Source organism: Pleurodeles waltl, chromosome 7 (genome assembly GCF_031143425.1).
Source record: "Pleurodeles waltl isolate 20211129_DDA chromosome 7, aPleWal1.hap1.20221129, whole genome shotgun sequence".
In the NCBI taxonomy this organism is placed as follows: domain Eukaryota; kingdom Metazoa; phylum Chordata; class Amphibia; order Caudata; family Salamandridae; genus Pleurodeles; species Pleurodeles waltl.
This window is the reverse complement of record NC_090446.1, coordinates 145,294,264-145,309,410: the sequence shown is the minus strand read 5'-3', so window position 1 is coordinate 145,309,410 and position 15,147 is coordinate 145,294,264.

The following is a 15,147-nucleotide window of genomic DNA, read 5'->3' as shown; positions in this document are numbered from 1 at the left end:
ACTCAGGGTATTGGGGTTCCAGGAGATCCCTATGGGCTGCAGCATTTCTTTTGCCACCCATAGGGAGCTCTGACAATTCTTACACAGGCCTGCCACTGCAGCCTGAGTGAAATAACATCCACGTTATTTCACAGCCATTTTACACTGCACTTAAGTAACTTATAAGTCACCTATATGTCTAACCTTTACCTAGTAAAGGTTGGGTGCTAAGTTACTTAGTGTGTGGGCACCCTGGCACTAGCCAAGGTGCCCCCACATTGTTCAGGGCCAATTCCCCGGACTTTGTGAGTGCGGGGACACCATTACAAGCGTGCACTACATATAGGTCACTACCTATGTGTAGCTTCACAATGGTAACTCCGAATATGGCCATGTAACATGTCTAAGATCATGGAATTGCCCCCTCTATGCCATCCTGGCATTGTTGGCACAATCCCATGATCCCACGGGTCTGTAGCACAGACCCGGGTACTGCCAAACTGCCTTTTCAGGGGTTTCACTGCAGCTGCTGCTGCTGCCAACCCCTCAGACAGGTTTCTCCCCTCCTGGGGTCCAGCCAGGCTTGGCCAAGGAAGGCAGAACAAAGGACTTCCTCAGAGAGAGGGTGTTACACCCTCTCCCTTTGGAAAATGGTGTGAAGGCAGGGGAAGAGTAGCCTCCCCCAGCCTCTGGAAATGCTTTCATGGGCACACATGGTGCCCATTTCTGCATAAGCCAGTCTACACCGGTTCAGGGACCCCTCAGCCCTGCTCTGGCGCGAAACTGGACAAAGGAAAGGGGAGTGACCACTCCCCTGACCTGCACCTCCCCTGGGAGGTGCCCAGAGCTCCTCCAGTGTGCTCCAGACCTCTGCCATCTTGGAAACAGAGGTGCTGCTGGCACACTGGACTGCTCTGAGTGGCCAGGGCCAGCAGGTGACGTCAGAGACTCCTTCTGATAGGCTCCTTCAGGTGTTGCTAGCCTATCTTCTCTCCTAAGTAGCCAAACCATCTTTTTCTGGCTATTTAGGGTCTCTGCTTTGGGGATTTCCTTAGATAACGAATGTAAGAGCTCATCCGAGTTCCTCTGCATCTCTCTCTTCACCTTCTGCCAAAGAATCGACTGCTGACCGCGCTGGAAGCCTGCAAAACTGCAACAAAGTAGCAAAGACGACTACTGCAACTCTGTAACGCTGATCCTGCCGCCTTCTCGACTGTTTTCCTGGTGGTGCATGCTGTGGGGGTAGTCTGCCTCCTTTCTGCACTAGAAGCTCCGAAAAAATCTCCCCTTGGTCGACAGAATCTTCCCCCTGCAACTGCAGGCACCAAAGAACTGCATCACCGGTCCTCTGGGTCTCCTCTCAGCACGACGAGCGAGGTCCCTTGAACTCAGCAACTCTGTCCAAGTCACTCCCACAGTCCAGTGACTCTTCAGTCCAAGTTTGGTGGAGGTAAGTCCTTGCCTCCCCACGCTAGACTGCATTGCTGGGAACCGCGTGTTTTGCAGCTACTCCGGCTCCTGTGCACGCTTCCAGGATTTCCTTTGTGCATAGCAAAGCCTGGGTCCCCGGCACTCTAACCTGCAGTGCACGACCTCCTGAGTTGTCCTCCGGCGTCATGGGACCCTCCTTTGTGACTTTGGGTGAGCTCCGGTTCACTCAACTTCATAGTGCCTGTTCCAGCACTTCTGCGGGCGCTGCTTGCTTCTGAGTGGGCTCTTTGTCTTGCTGGACGCCCCCTCTGTCTCCTCACGCAATTGGCGACATCCTGGTCCCTCCTGGGCCACAGCAGCATCCAAAAACCCTAACCGCGACCCTTGCAGCTAGCAAGGCTTGTTTGCGGTCTTTCTGCACAGAAACACCTCTGCACGACTCTTCACGACGTGGGACATCTATCCTCCAAAGGGGAAGTTTCTAGCCCTTGTCGTTCTTGCAGAATCCACAGCTTCTACCATCCGGTGGCAGCTTCTTTGCACCCACAGCTGGCATTTCCTGGGCATCTGCCCATCTCCCGACTTGATCGTGACTCTTGGACTTGGTCCCCTTGTTCCACAGGTACTCTCGTCAGGAAATCCATTGTTGTTGCATTGCTGGTGTTGGTCTTCCTTGCAGAATTCCCCTATCACGACTTCTGTGCTCTCTGGGGAACTTAGGTGCACTTTGTACCCACTTTTCAGGGTCTTGGGGTGGGCTATTTTTCTAACCCTCACTGTTTTCTTACAGTCCCAGCGACCCTCTACGAGGTCACATAGGTTTGGGGTCCATTTGTGGTTCGCATTCCACTTCTAGAGTATATGGCTTGTGTTGCCCCATACCTATGTGCTCCTATTGCAATCTACTGTAACTTTACATTGCTTGCATTACTTCCTTTTGCTATTACTGTATATTTTTGGTATTGTGTACATATATCTTTTCGTATATTTGGAATCCTCATACTGAGGGTACTCACTGAGATACTTTTGGCATATTGTCATAAAAATAAAGTACCTTTATTTTTAGTATATTCGTTGTATGGTGTTTTCTTATGATATTGTGCATATGACACCAGTGGTATAGTAGGAGCTTTGCATGTCTCCTAGTTCAGCCTAAGCTGCTCTGCTATAGCTACCTTCTATCAACCTAAGCTGCTAGAAACACCTCTTCTACACTAATAAGGGATAACTGGACCTGGTACAGAGTGTAAGTACCCCTTGGTACCCACTACAAGCCAGGCCAGCCTCCTACACTTCTTCTTTGCACAGAAGATCTCCCACAGCGTGCTGGAGGATGCAGAGCTGTTTCCACACAGAAAGACCGCAAACAAGCCTTGCTAGCTGCAAAGGTCGTGGTTGAAGAAAATGGGTGCTGCCCGGGCCCAGGAAGGACCAGGAGGTCGCCCCTTGGAGGAGGAGACAGAGTGGACGCTCAGCAGCACAGAGAGCCCATGCTGAAGCAGGCAGCAACCACAGAAGTACTTGAACAGGGGTTCAAGAAAACTGAGCACGGTGGTCATCTCAACACTACAAAGGAGAATCCCACGAAGCCAGTGGTCAACTCAGCGAGTTGAGCAATGCAGGACGGAGTGCTGGAGACCTGGGCTATGCTGTGCACTAAAGATTCCTTGCAAAAGAGCACAGAAGCCCTAGCAGCTGCACTCCACGCAGTACACGGGGTTACTGTGTGGCGTGGGGAGGCAAGGACTTACCTCCACCAAATTTGGACAGATGGGCCACTGGACTGTCAGGGTCACTTGGATCCAGCTCCTGTGTTCCAGGGACCATGCTCGTCAAGATGAGAGGGGACCTAGAGGACCGCTGATGCAGAAATTTGGTGCCTGCGTTAGCTGGGGGAAGATTCCGTTGACCCACGGGAGATTTCTTCTTGGCTTCCAGTGCAGGGTGAAGGCAGACGGCCCTCAAAGCATACACCACCAGGAAACAGTCAAGAAAGACGGCAGAATTAGGCGCTACAATGTTGCTGATAGTCTTCTTGCTACTTTGTTGCGGTTTTGCAGGCGTCCTGGAGCAGTCAGCTGTCGATCCTTGTCAGAAGTCGAAGAGGGAGATGCAGAGGAACTCTGGTGAGCTCTTGCATTCGTTATCTGAAGAGAAACCCACAGGAGAGACTCTAAATAGCCCTCAGAGGAGGATTGGCTACCTAACCAGGTAAGCACCTATCAGGAGGGGTCTCTGACATCACCTGATGGCACTGGCCACTCAGAGGCCTCCATTGTGCCCTCACACCTCTGCATTCAAGATGTCAGAGGTCTGGGACACACTGGAGGAGCTCAGGGCACCACCCCTGGGGTGGTGATGGACAGGGGAGGGGTCATTCCCCTTTCCTTTGTCCAGTTTCGAGCCAGAGCATGGGCTCGGGGATCCCTGAACCGGTGTAGACTGGTTTATGCAAGGAGGGCACCATCTGTGCCCTTCAAAGCATTCCCAGAGGCCAGGAGAGGCTACCCCTCTCAGGCCCTTAACACCTATTTCCAAAGGGTGAGGGTGTAACACCCTCTCTCAGAGGAAATCCTTTGTTCTGCCTTCCTGGGACTGGGCAGCCCAGTCCCCAGGAGGGCAGAAACCTGTCTGTGAGTTGGCGGTAGCTGCATTGAAAACCCCAGAGAGCTAGTTTGGCAGTACCCGGGGTCCATGCTGGAGGCCCAGGGATGCATGGGATTGGCACCCCAATACCAGATTTAGGATGGGGGGACAATTCCATGATCTTTGACATGTTACATGGCCATATTCGGAGTTAACATTGTGAAGCTACATATAGGTATTGACCTATATGCATTGCATGCGTGTAATGGTGTGTCTGCACTCACAGGGTCCGGGGAAATTGCCCTGAACAATGTGGAGGCACCTTGCCTAGTGCCAGGGTGCCCTCACACTTAGTATGTTTGCACCTAACCTTCATCAAGTGAGGGTTAGACATATAGGTGACTTATAAGTTACTTAAGTGCAGTGTAAAATGGTTGTGAAATAACTTGGACGTTATTTCACTCAGGCTGCAGTGGCAGTCCTGTGTAAGAATTGTCTGAGCTCCCTATTGGTGGCAAAATAAATGCTGCAGCCCATAGGGATCTCCTGGAACCCCAATTCCCTGGGTACCTAGGTACCATATACTAGGGAATTATAAGGGTGTTCCTGTGTGCCAATCAGAATTAGTGAAAATGGTCACTAGCCTGCAGTGACAATTTAAAAGACAGAGAGAGCATAAGCACTGAGGTTCTGGTTAGCAGAGCCTCGTTGACACAGTTAGGCACCACACAGGGAACACATTTAGGCCACATACTATGAGCACTGGGGTCCTGGCTAGCAGGATCCCAGTGAGACAGGCAAAAACAAACTGACACACAAGTAAAAACGGGCGTAACATGCCAGGCAAGATGGTACTTCCCTACAGGCAGAATCCTGTCTGTGAGGTGGCAGCAGCTGTAGTTGCAGTGCAAGCCTCAGAGAGCTGGCCTGGCAGTACTGGAGGTTCATAGTGGAGCCCCCAGGATGCAAGGAATTGGCTCCCCAATAAAAGATTTGGAATGGGGGGACAATTCTATGACCTTAGACACCTTACATGGCCATATTCGGAGTTACCATTGTGAAGCTACATATAGGTATTGACCTAGTACACACGTGTAATGGCGTCCCCGCACTCACAAAGTCCCGGGAAGTGTCCCTGAACTATGTGGGGGCACCTTTGCTAGTGCAAGGGTGCCCTCACACATAGTAACTTTGCACCTAACCTTCAGCAAGTTAAGGTTAGACATATAGGTGACTTATAAGTTATTTAAGTGAAGTAAAAAGGGATGTGAAATAATGTGTGCGTTATTTCACGCATGCTGCAATGGCAGGCCTGTGGAAGGATTTGTCTGAGATCCCTATTGGTGGCAAAGGAAATGCTGCAGGCCATATGGATCTCCTGTAACCCCAATGCCCTGGGTACCTAGGTACCATATACTAGGCACTTATAAGGAGGGTCCAGTGTGCCAATTGAAATTGGTAAATTAAGTCACTAGCCTACAGTGACAATTTTAAAAGTAGAGAGAGCATAAGCACTGAGGTTCTGATTAGCAGAGCTTCAGTGACACAGTCAAGTACTTTACAGACACACACATTAGGCCATAAACTATGAGCACTGGGGTACTGACCAGCAGGATCCCAGTGAGACAGGCAAAAATATACTGACATACAGGTAAAAAGCCCTGCCTCTCTGGTTTGTGAAACAAAGCCTTTCCTGGGTGGAGGAGCTAACTCCCCCTCCCTCAGGAATGTGCACTGGAGTCATGGTCATACTCCAAGCAATAAAGACACACGAGGTGTCGATCCATCACCGACATAGTTTGGTGACGGGAGTTGCAGGGATTGAAGCTGGTCTTACGTGACATCCCTGAACGCATCCACAATCTTGTCATAAAAAGTTCGACAAAAAGTTGTTGGTAGTCAAAAAAATGACTGAGGTAGCTCTTCTCCGGATCTGCACGAAGGCTGGCACAGAAAGAAAAGAACTGAGGTCAGCGCGCCGGGGTGGCACCTATATATGACCACAATGTCATCACGGCGACCAGGATGCCAACGACGCCCGTGGAGTCGAGCGACGCCACCTGACAGCGTGCAGAGGTACTGCTCGAAGAAAAATCTCTGCATCCAGACTGACGCCTGGGAAAATTCAAAGGTAAGGAATCTGCAACTAGAAGTCTCTATCAGATAAACTGTTTTATAATTGTCTGCACTACTGCATCACTTCTTGCCTTACTTTAGTTAATAATTTTCACTATTAAATATGTGCGATTCAGGCTATGTGGTGGGACATGGTAATAGGTATAGCTGCTGTATGTCATTCCACTGCATTTGTTGAATCCGAGTTCAGGAGTCACATTTAGGTGGGTACGGTCACAAACAGACATGTTCATATATTGTGAAACAGAAGATCAGGGATCTGTGAGATATTAACAACTGTGCAGTTGGAAGCTGCATTATGTATTTGATGCATGAATGATGAATGTTGGCATTAATTTCTACGGAAATACATGCTCGCTTTTATCTGTATACATGTTTATAAACAAGTAAATAACAACCAGATTGACTGGAGACATTTTAATTGGTCAACAAAAACAGCACTAAAAACCTACCTTTCCACTGCCAATAACTCCTCGGATTTCCTTCCACGTGTTCTTCTGCCCTTGCCTGTATATTTGCTACCAATTGTGCTTATCATTGATTCTGCTGCAACCATAAATTCTTGAGCTTGTGTTTCCTGTAAGACCGTACATTTTTTAATATGAGGCTGCTAAATATTAAAATGTGAATATACCAAATTTACAGTATGTGTATACTCTTACCTAGCGTTGCGTGTTTACTATTTTTTACATATGTGCCCAACATAGCACACACTCCCTCACTATTCGTAAATGTCCTAAGACCCACCATCATTAACTGCAAACAATATTTGCTTTTATGACATTATACTGATACATGGATATACATATATCTGTTTTAGTAATATGATGATAATATGTATTTATGCATCTATGCATTCCCCGCTCGTTCCCATATGTATCTGTGCACGTTTCAGAACAGCTAAATAACAACCCGATTGACTGGAAGCATTTTAATTGGTCAAACAGTATAGTAGATACTATGGCCCTCATTAGGACATTGGCGGTAAATCCCACTTACCGCCTTGCTGACTGCAGCCAACATACTGCTGCGGCAGCGGATATCCGTTCACCATATTATGACACACACACACCCATCCGTCACTATTCAGCCACAGACACAAGTCTGCCACACCAAAGGTCAGCGATAAACAGGCGCTATCAAAACCCACACTGTTACGCCAACAGAACAACGCCCACCGCATTATGACCCATGAATCACTACGGCAGACATTCAACAATGGTAAACCATTGGTGGTACATACCGCTGCACTCAAATACAAACACACATACAAAACAACATTACATTGGTCAATTCAAACAACACATACCTGACAACCATACACACACCACACCTACACCACTATAAAACACCCCCCCACACTACCTACAACCCTTTACGACTACAAATAATTGCCACTGGAGAGAGACAGCAAGACCACTCACACAACCAGAGCCACATACCACCATCACCTATACACCACCCACACACCTCACAACACACACCCTAACACATCACCCTACACACCCTCACACAACACCCATGGCACCACAACGACACCCCTGATTCTCTGAGGAGGAGCTAAGGGTCATGGTGGAGGAAATCATCCGGGTAGAGCCATAGCTATTTGGAGCACAGGTGCAGCACATATCCATTGCTAGGAAGATGGAGCTATGGCGGAGGATCGTGGACAGGGTAAATGCCATGGGACAGTACCTCACAACAAGGAACAACATCAAGAGGTGGAACGACCTACGGGGGAAGGTGCGTTCCATTGCAGCAAGACACCAACTAGCTGTACAGAGGACTGGCGGTGGACCCCCACATCCTCCCCCACAACTAAAAACATGGGAGGAGCAAGTCTTGGCAATCATGCATCCTGAGGGTCTGGCAGGAGTAGCACGAGGACTGGACTCTGGTAAGTCAACTCTCTATTTCTATCACCCCCCTACCTCCATGCCATCACATACCCCCACCCTCACTCACTCCCATCACTCCACCACTACCCACCCACCCACCCCACCATCACATCTCAACCATCCCAATGCCAAGCCCTGCATGCACCACCAATGCATGGACACCAGTCACAGACCTGCATGAACACCTATCACTAAAGCATGCACACTGGAGAGAATCAGCTAGCCCACCACATACCAACTCACACAAGTTAAAGCTGCCAGGGCAAATATAACCTAAGAGGGCAACCCACCCATGCACAAAATGTCACACACAGAAACAATAACACTGCATTTACATCCCTACAGGTATCTCAGACAATGTCAGCAGAGAAGAGGTGCCAGCACTAGCCAGTCCTCCCACAGAAGAGGCCCACAGTGATGACAGCGACTCAGCTCACCTGGATCTGAATGACCAGCCTGGCCCTTCAGGGACCTCCGGACAGTCGGTTACCAAGGCACAGTCACACACCACCACAGAGCCTCCCCCATATGGAAACACCACCACAGCACCCAGCCAGCGTACCCACACCTCTGTCCCCAGGACACGTCAATCAGCAGTGTGTCCACCACTACAGGGACCCCAGGGCACCCCCCATATTCAAGACAATCAGGGACGGGGGGTCAGGGTCAGTGGCAGTGGGCACACGGTTTGGGGGACAGAGGCACAGGACAACAGGGAAGCTGGGAGGACTGCTGTGTGCCAGGGGGAGGACAGGCCCAGGGAACCGACTCTCCAGGAGGCACTCACTAAGATCCTGGGAGCATACCAACATTCCCAAGATACGCGGGGCCAGATCCTGGCCAACGTGCAGGAGAACAGACAGCTGCAGGAGGGACAGTACCAGGGGATCAGGGGGGACTTGCAGGCCATTAACACCACCCTGGTCTCCATTGCAGGGGTGCTGGCAGACATGGCCAACATTATGAGGGAGGCAGCCTCACAACAGCGGGCCCCTGCCACTAGCCAGACAACTGAACAACCTTCCACCTCCGCTGCCACTAGTGGACAGGAGGCCCCGCCAAAGGACCAACAGGCCACCAGCACTCCTCCCCGTGCAGAAGGAGAACCACCCTGCCAACGTTCCCTGAGATCCAGGCAGAAGCCAGAGACTATTACCAAGACCCCCCAGGAAATAAGACTCTCCTGATTGTCACCCTTGTGTCCCACTCTGTCCCCCTGTCCACCTTGAACTGCCATTGCTCCCCTTCCTACGCCCCCTTGGACAATGCACCTGTGCTACAAATAGACTGAACAATACCCTGGACTTTCCTCCATCATCACCCCAGCCCATTGCACTTCCCCATTTTCTTCATAGCACTGCAATAAACACCATTTGAAAAATACCAGTATGGAGCATGTCAAATGATTTAAGTATGTATTCGTTTAACAAGGTTCAAACATTGCAATTCAACTGTGTAGTAATGTGCACATAGGACAGACCTGTAGTTGGCTGCAGTGAACACACCAGAAGCGATAGTGGGGCACCAACATCTGCAAAAAGAGTTACCAAATGATACAGTGAGGGGGCATAGATGTGGAAAATCACAGCCTGACAGAGACAATATCAAACAATAAAATGACAATGAAATGTGAAGTACCACTGTCTTACCTGTGTGTCATTGGAAATATTGTCGGATCACTGCAGTTCTGTTGTCCTCATCCTCCACCTCCTCATCATCACTGTCCACAGGGTCCACTGCTGCCACACGGGCATCCCCAGCCTCTTCCTCCTGCAGAAAAGGCACACAGCGTCTCAAGGCAAGGTTATGCAACATGCAGCATGCAACGATTATCTGGTAGACCTTCTTGGGTGAGTAGCACAGGGATCCACCTGTTAGATGGAGGCACTGAAACCTGGCCTTCAGGAGGCCAAAAGTATGTTCAATGATCCTTCTTGTTCGCCCATGTGCCTCATTGTAACGTTCCTCTGCCCTTGTCCTGGATTCCTCACAGGGATCAGAAGCCATGATAGGTTGGGGTAACCAGAGTCACCTGCAAATATCGAGGGATAACATTTAGCCACACACTATCCCTTATGGCCCACATCATACCCATACACCAACATCTACCGGGTGGGAACCAGGGCTCACCTATTAGCCACACCCTGTGCCTCTGTAGTTGGCCCATCACATTTGGGATGCTGCTATTCCTCAGGATAAAGGCATCATGCACAGACCCAAAATACTTCACATTGATGTGGGAGATGTACTGGTCTGCCAGGCACACCACCTGGACATTAATTGAATGAAAACTCTTTTGATTTCTGTAGACCTGTTGGCGGGGGGACAAATGTAATATGTGTTCCATCAATCACCCCAATTATGTTGGGGATATGTCCCATTGCATAGAAGTCACGCTTCACTGTGGCCAAATCATCCACTTGGGGGAAAACAATGTAGCTGCACACGTGTTTAATCAGGGCAGACAACACTCTGGTCAGCACTATTGAGAACATTGGCTGTGACATTCCTGCTGCCAAGCCCACTGTCACTTGGAAAGAACCAATTGCCAGGAAATGGAGCACAGATAGGACTTGCACAAGAGGGGGGATCCCAGTGGGGTGATGGATAGCAGATATCAGGTCAAGCTCCAATTGGGCACACAGCTCCATGATTGTGGCCCTGTCAAGTCTGTAGGTGAGGATAATGTGCCTGTCCTCCATTGTTGCCAAGTCTACTAGGGGTCTGTACATGGGGGTATGTCTCCATCTCCTATTCATCCGCAGCGGTTGCAATCTAGGGGGAAAAAGAGTGAGGAGCTGGTCATAAACTGTACATTGAAGCCACAACAGTACAATGCATGATTTTATTTTGAAATGTATATGTGCCATTTGTCCAGATAGTACAATTGTGAACTGTGACACAGCTGTAATCCAGGCCCAGCCCGCCCCCCCCCCCGAAATGGTGTCCGCCTGTCCTGTGTGGATGGACAGGTGGAAGTGAGATAATTCCACTGACGTTGTGCGCCGTTGCGGAAGGCGGTCGGGAACCGATGTGCAATGCCTCATTGGATAATATTGGCCCCTATGGGGTACAGTGGCCAATGGTGATGTCACTGCCATTTTCTATCTGTTCGCTCACTTACCACCTGACCTACAACAGGAGAGGACCTACACTGCATGTGCTGCTGTGACCTGTGTCTGGAACCTACCCTGGCTCGTGTGCCTGGGGAAAGGGCCCCTGCCTTCACCTCGTCGGAGTTGGAGCGACTGGTGGATGGGGTCCTACCCCAGTATGGACTGCTGTATGGGTCTCCAGACTAACAGGTGAGTACACTGTGAGCACAATGCATGGGGCATGAATGCATGGAGTGGTGTGTGTGAAGGCCTCGTGTGGGGGGGTTGGAGGATGTCCCCTGAGCGATGTGCAGCTTGTGTGCTAGGCCATGTCTGTGCACATGGGGATGGGAAGGGGTATGGTGGGCCTTAAGTGTAACAGGCAGGACAGTTTGAATAATACCTTTCCCTGTGTGTATTTTCTCTGCAGGGCAGCGCCCATCAAAAGAAGGCTATATGGCATTCCATCGCCAAGGACGTGCGGACCCTGGGGGACTAAGGCAGGCGGAGCACCCACTGTCGGAAACGGTGAAAGGACCTGAGACGCTGGGCATGGAAGACGGCAGAGGTCCAGTTGGAGATGGTCTCCCAACGAGGAAGGGATGCCCGTCGAACCCTGAACCCCCTGATGGCCCGCATACTGGCGGTGGCCTGTCCGGAGCTGGATGGGCGCTTGCGTTCAAGCAGCCACACGGGGGTGAGTATAGTGGCCATCATTCCAACTTACGCATGGTAGGGTGGTATCCGGGTGGGGGATGTGTGTCTGTGGGTGCCCCCAGGCGAGGCCTGATATCACAGAGTAGGTCCCATTTTGGGCAGGGCTCAGATGTGATATTCCTCTTACCTACCTTGTAGGCATCCACTACTGGGCAGGGCTGTGTGGTCCTAGGTATGCTGCAGTTGGCGGTATGTGTCCCTCCCCATGCCCTGGTGACTAGCATTATTACTTGTAGTGCACTGCATAGTGCGTAGGGCTGTTTACTGTGTGTGAGGGTGCTGTGTACGCCAACGGGGGTCTTGGTGCAGCCATTGCCCAAGTGTTTCCTTTGTCTCTTTCCCCCCCTTTTTGTCATCCTGTCCTTATGTGCATTAGTATCATCTGGCGGAGGAGCAGAGGCACTGGCGACGGAGGGAGCTGCATCCCACAGAACCCAGGAGGCAGAGTCCATCGACGGCGAGGGCACCAGTGGGATGGAGGGCGAAGGGAGCACCACGGCGGAGACTGGAGGGGACAGTTCGGACACAGGTACCTCCTCAGATGGAAGCTCCCTGGTGATGGCGGACATCTCTGTGTCCACCCCAGCTACAGGTACAACCGTCAACCCGGTACCAGCACCGCCCTCCCAGCAGCCCCTCAGTGAGTTTCCTGTGCCCGCTCTCCCAGGAGGGTGGGCATCTCCTTCGCCCCAGGCACCTCATGCCCTGCCCCAGTCAGCCCTGCTGCCCTGAGTGAGGAGGCTATTGACATCCTGCTAACCATCTCTGTTGGGCAGTCAACCATTGTGAATGCTATCCAGGGACTGGCAGCCCAAATGCAACAAACCAATGCATTTCTGGAGGGCATTCACACTGGCTTGGCGGCCCAACAGAGATCAATCCAGGATCTGGCCTCCTCTCTGATGACAGCCATTGTCCCTGTTTCTACCCTCTCTCCTCCAACTTCCTCTACCCAATCTCATTCCCCTTAACCCTAACCTATCCCAAGCACACAGGCAGACCAGCATGCACACAAGACAACACACAAGAGTGTTTCAGGCAAACACAAGCACCACACTTCATCCCACAGGCACTCACACAAACGCCACCCAGATGCAGACATACCAACATCCACTGTCTCCACTGTGCCCCCCTCCTCCTCCCTCCCAGTTGCATCTCCACTCACACCTGCATGCACTACATCCTCAGCCACGACCGCCATCACCATCACACCTCTCAGAACAAACATCTCACTGGCAGAAAGCACCCCAACAGCCATGCACACGTCCCCTGTGTCCTCTCCTACTGTGTCTGTGCCCCCCTCCCAAGGTACACAAACGCAAGCACTCAGACACCCAACAGCTATCCACCTCACAACAGCATCCAGCCCATGCACCTGCACCCAAACACAGCAGACATACACCTCCCACAACCACTCCCTCTTCCTCCACTCCAAAACCTTCTCAATCTTCCCGGCCCAATGTCCCTAAGAAGTTTTTCCTATCCTCCACTGACCTCTTCCCTACCCGCCCCCCATCTTTCACATCTGGCCAGGGTGGGTAAAACCCAGGCAAGCACCGCAGCCACCTAGTCCACGGGCCCAGTAGTGTCCACAGCAACTTGTGGTGGTAAAGGATCCAGGCCACAAGCCAGCCTCACGGAAAGGGTGCCTGCCCCAAGTGCTACCCAGAAGGGCAAGGAGCCATCCCCAGCTGCTGGCAGGACAGCCAAGGAGCCATCCTCAGCTGCTGCCAGGAAGGGCAAGGAGCCATCCCCAGCTGCTGCCAGGAAGGGCAAGGAGCCATCCCCATCTGCTGGCAAGAAGGGAAAGGAGCCATCCCCAGCTGCTGCCAGGAAGGGCAAGGGGCCTGCACTAGCTGCTGCCCTGAAGAGCAAGGAGCCATCCCCAGCTGCTGCCGGGAAGGGAAAGGGGCCTGCAGGAAGGTGAAGGTGCCTGGTGCAGGGACTCAGTCAGAGCCCCCACCACCAACCATGGTTGTGCAGCCATCCGAGGCTGTAGGGGATGGGCTGGAGCTTCCCCCCATAACCACCACCAGCAGCAGCACCGCCACTAGCAGTAGGCAGCCGTCCGAGGCTGCAGGGGATGGGCTGGAGATTCGCCCACAACCACCAGGAGCAGCATCACCACTGCCACCTCTGAGCAGTCATCACCGTCTGCGGACATTCATTAGACCTGCTTCCATGGGCTGTTGTGCGGCCTTCCCCCTGCAAATCCAGTGGCTATGACACCCAGCTGAGAGACTGTGACATTGCACTCCCCAGGATCAGAAGCACAGGGCACAATGCCCCCTCCAGAGCCAGTAGGTATGGCACCCACTCACTCCATCCTTCCTAGGATGAAGATCACAAGGTATGGTGACCCCTTCAGAACCAGTGGGTAGGCCACCCACTCACCCCATCCTCCCCAGGACCTAGCACAGGGCATGTTGCCCCCTCCAGAGCCAGTGGGCAAGTCACCCACTTGAGAGACTGTGGCCTTGCACTTCCCAGGACAAAGAGCAATGGGCATGTTCCCCCCTCCAGGACCAGTGGTGTTGTTCCATCTGCCGGCTGATGTGCCCCCCCGTTTCCCGCCCTGAGGTCCCTGCCTATTTTCGAACTAATGCATCTGCAGTGTTCTCTCTGTGTTGTTGCAGGAACAAGTGGGCCCTGTGGCCCACACACGTTGAGGACGGGGCAGTGTCCCTTGATTTCTACATTTGTATCTACTTTTAGATTGGATGTACGTATTTTAGATGTATTTATATTATTCCACCCACTTTCATCTATTCGTGTTGTCCTTGCATCATCCTGAGGGGTATATATGTTTTCTTGTGCAACTGATTTTGTCTATGGTGTTGGGGGTTTGTGTTGTGCGTGTGTGTGTCACTCTCTTTTTCCTCCCTCCTCCTGTGTGTGCTAGGCGGCTGTACTCACCGTGGTCATCTTTGCCGTTGTTGGTGTTCGTGTTGGAGCAGGACATAGAAGCTCATAGGAAAAATCTGCAGCTCGGAATCCATGGCAGTGTGGCTGTTCCCTGTTTCTCCAAAGGTGAGTTGTTTCCCTTCTGAGGCCTGTTTCCGCCAGGCTTTTGATGTCATTGGTACCGCCCTGGAAAAGGTGGCGGATTGCAGGGTCTTAATGCTGTGGGCGGAACATTGGTCTGCCTGGTTGTAGGCGGCTACCGATGTGGTGCCTATTGTTTCCACCCTGGCGGTCGGTGTGGTAAAGTGTCTGTCTGAGCTCTTTCCGCCATGGTATTACCACCACTTTATCACCAACCGCAGGGTTGTAATGAGGGCCTATGTTTTAACCCTTAGATTCAT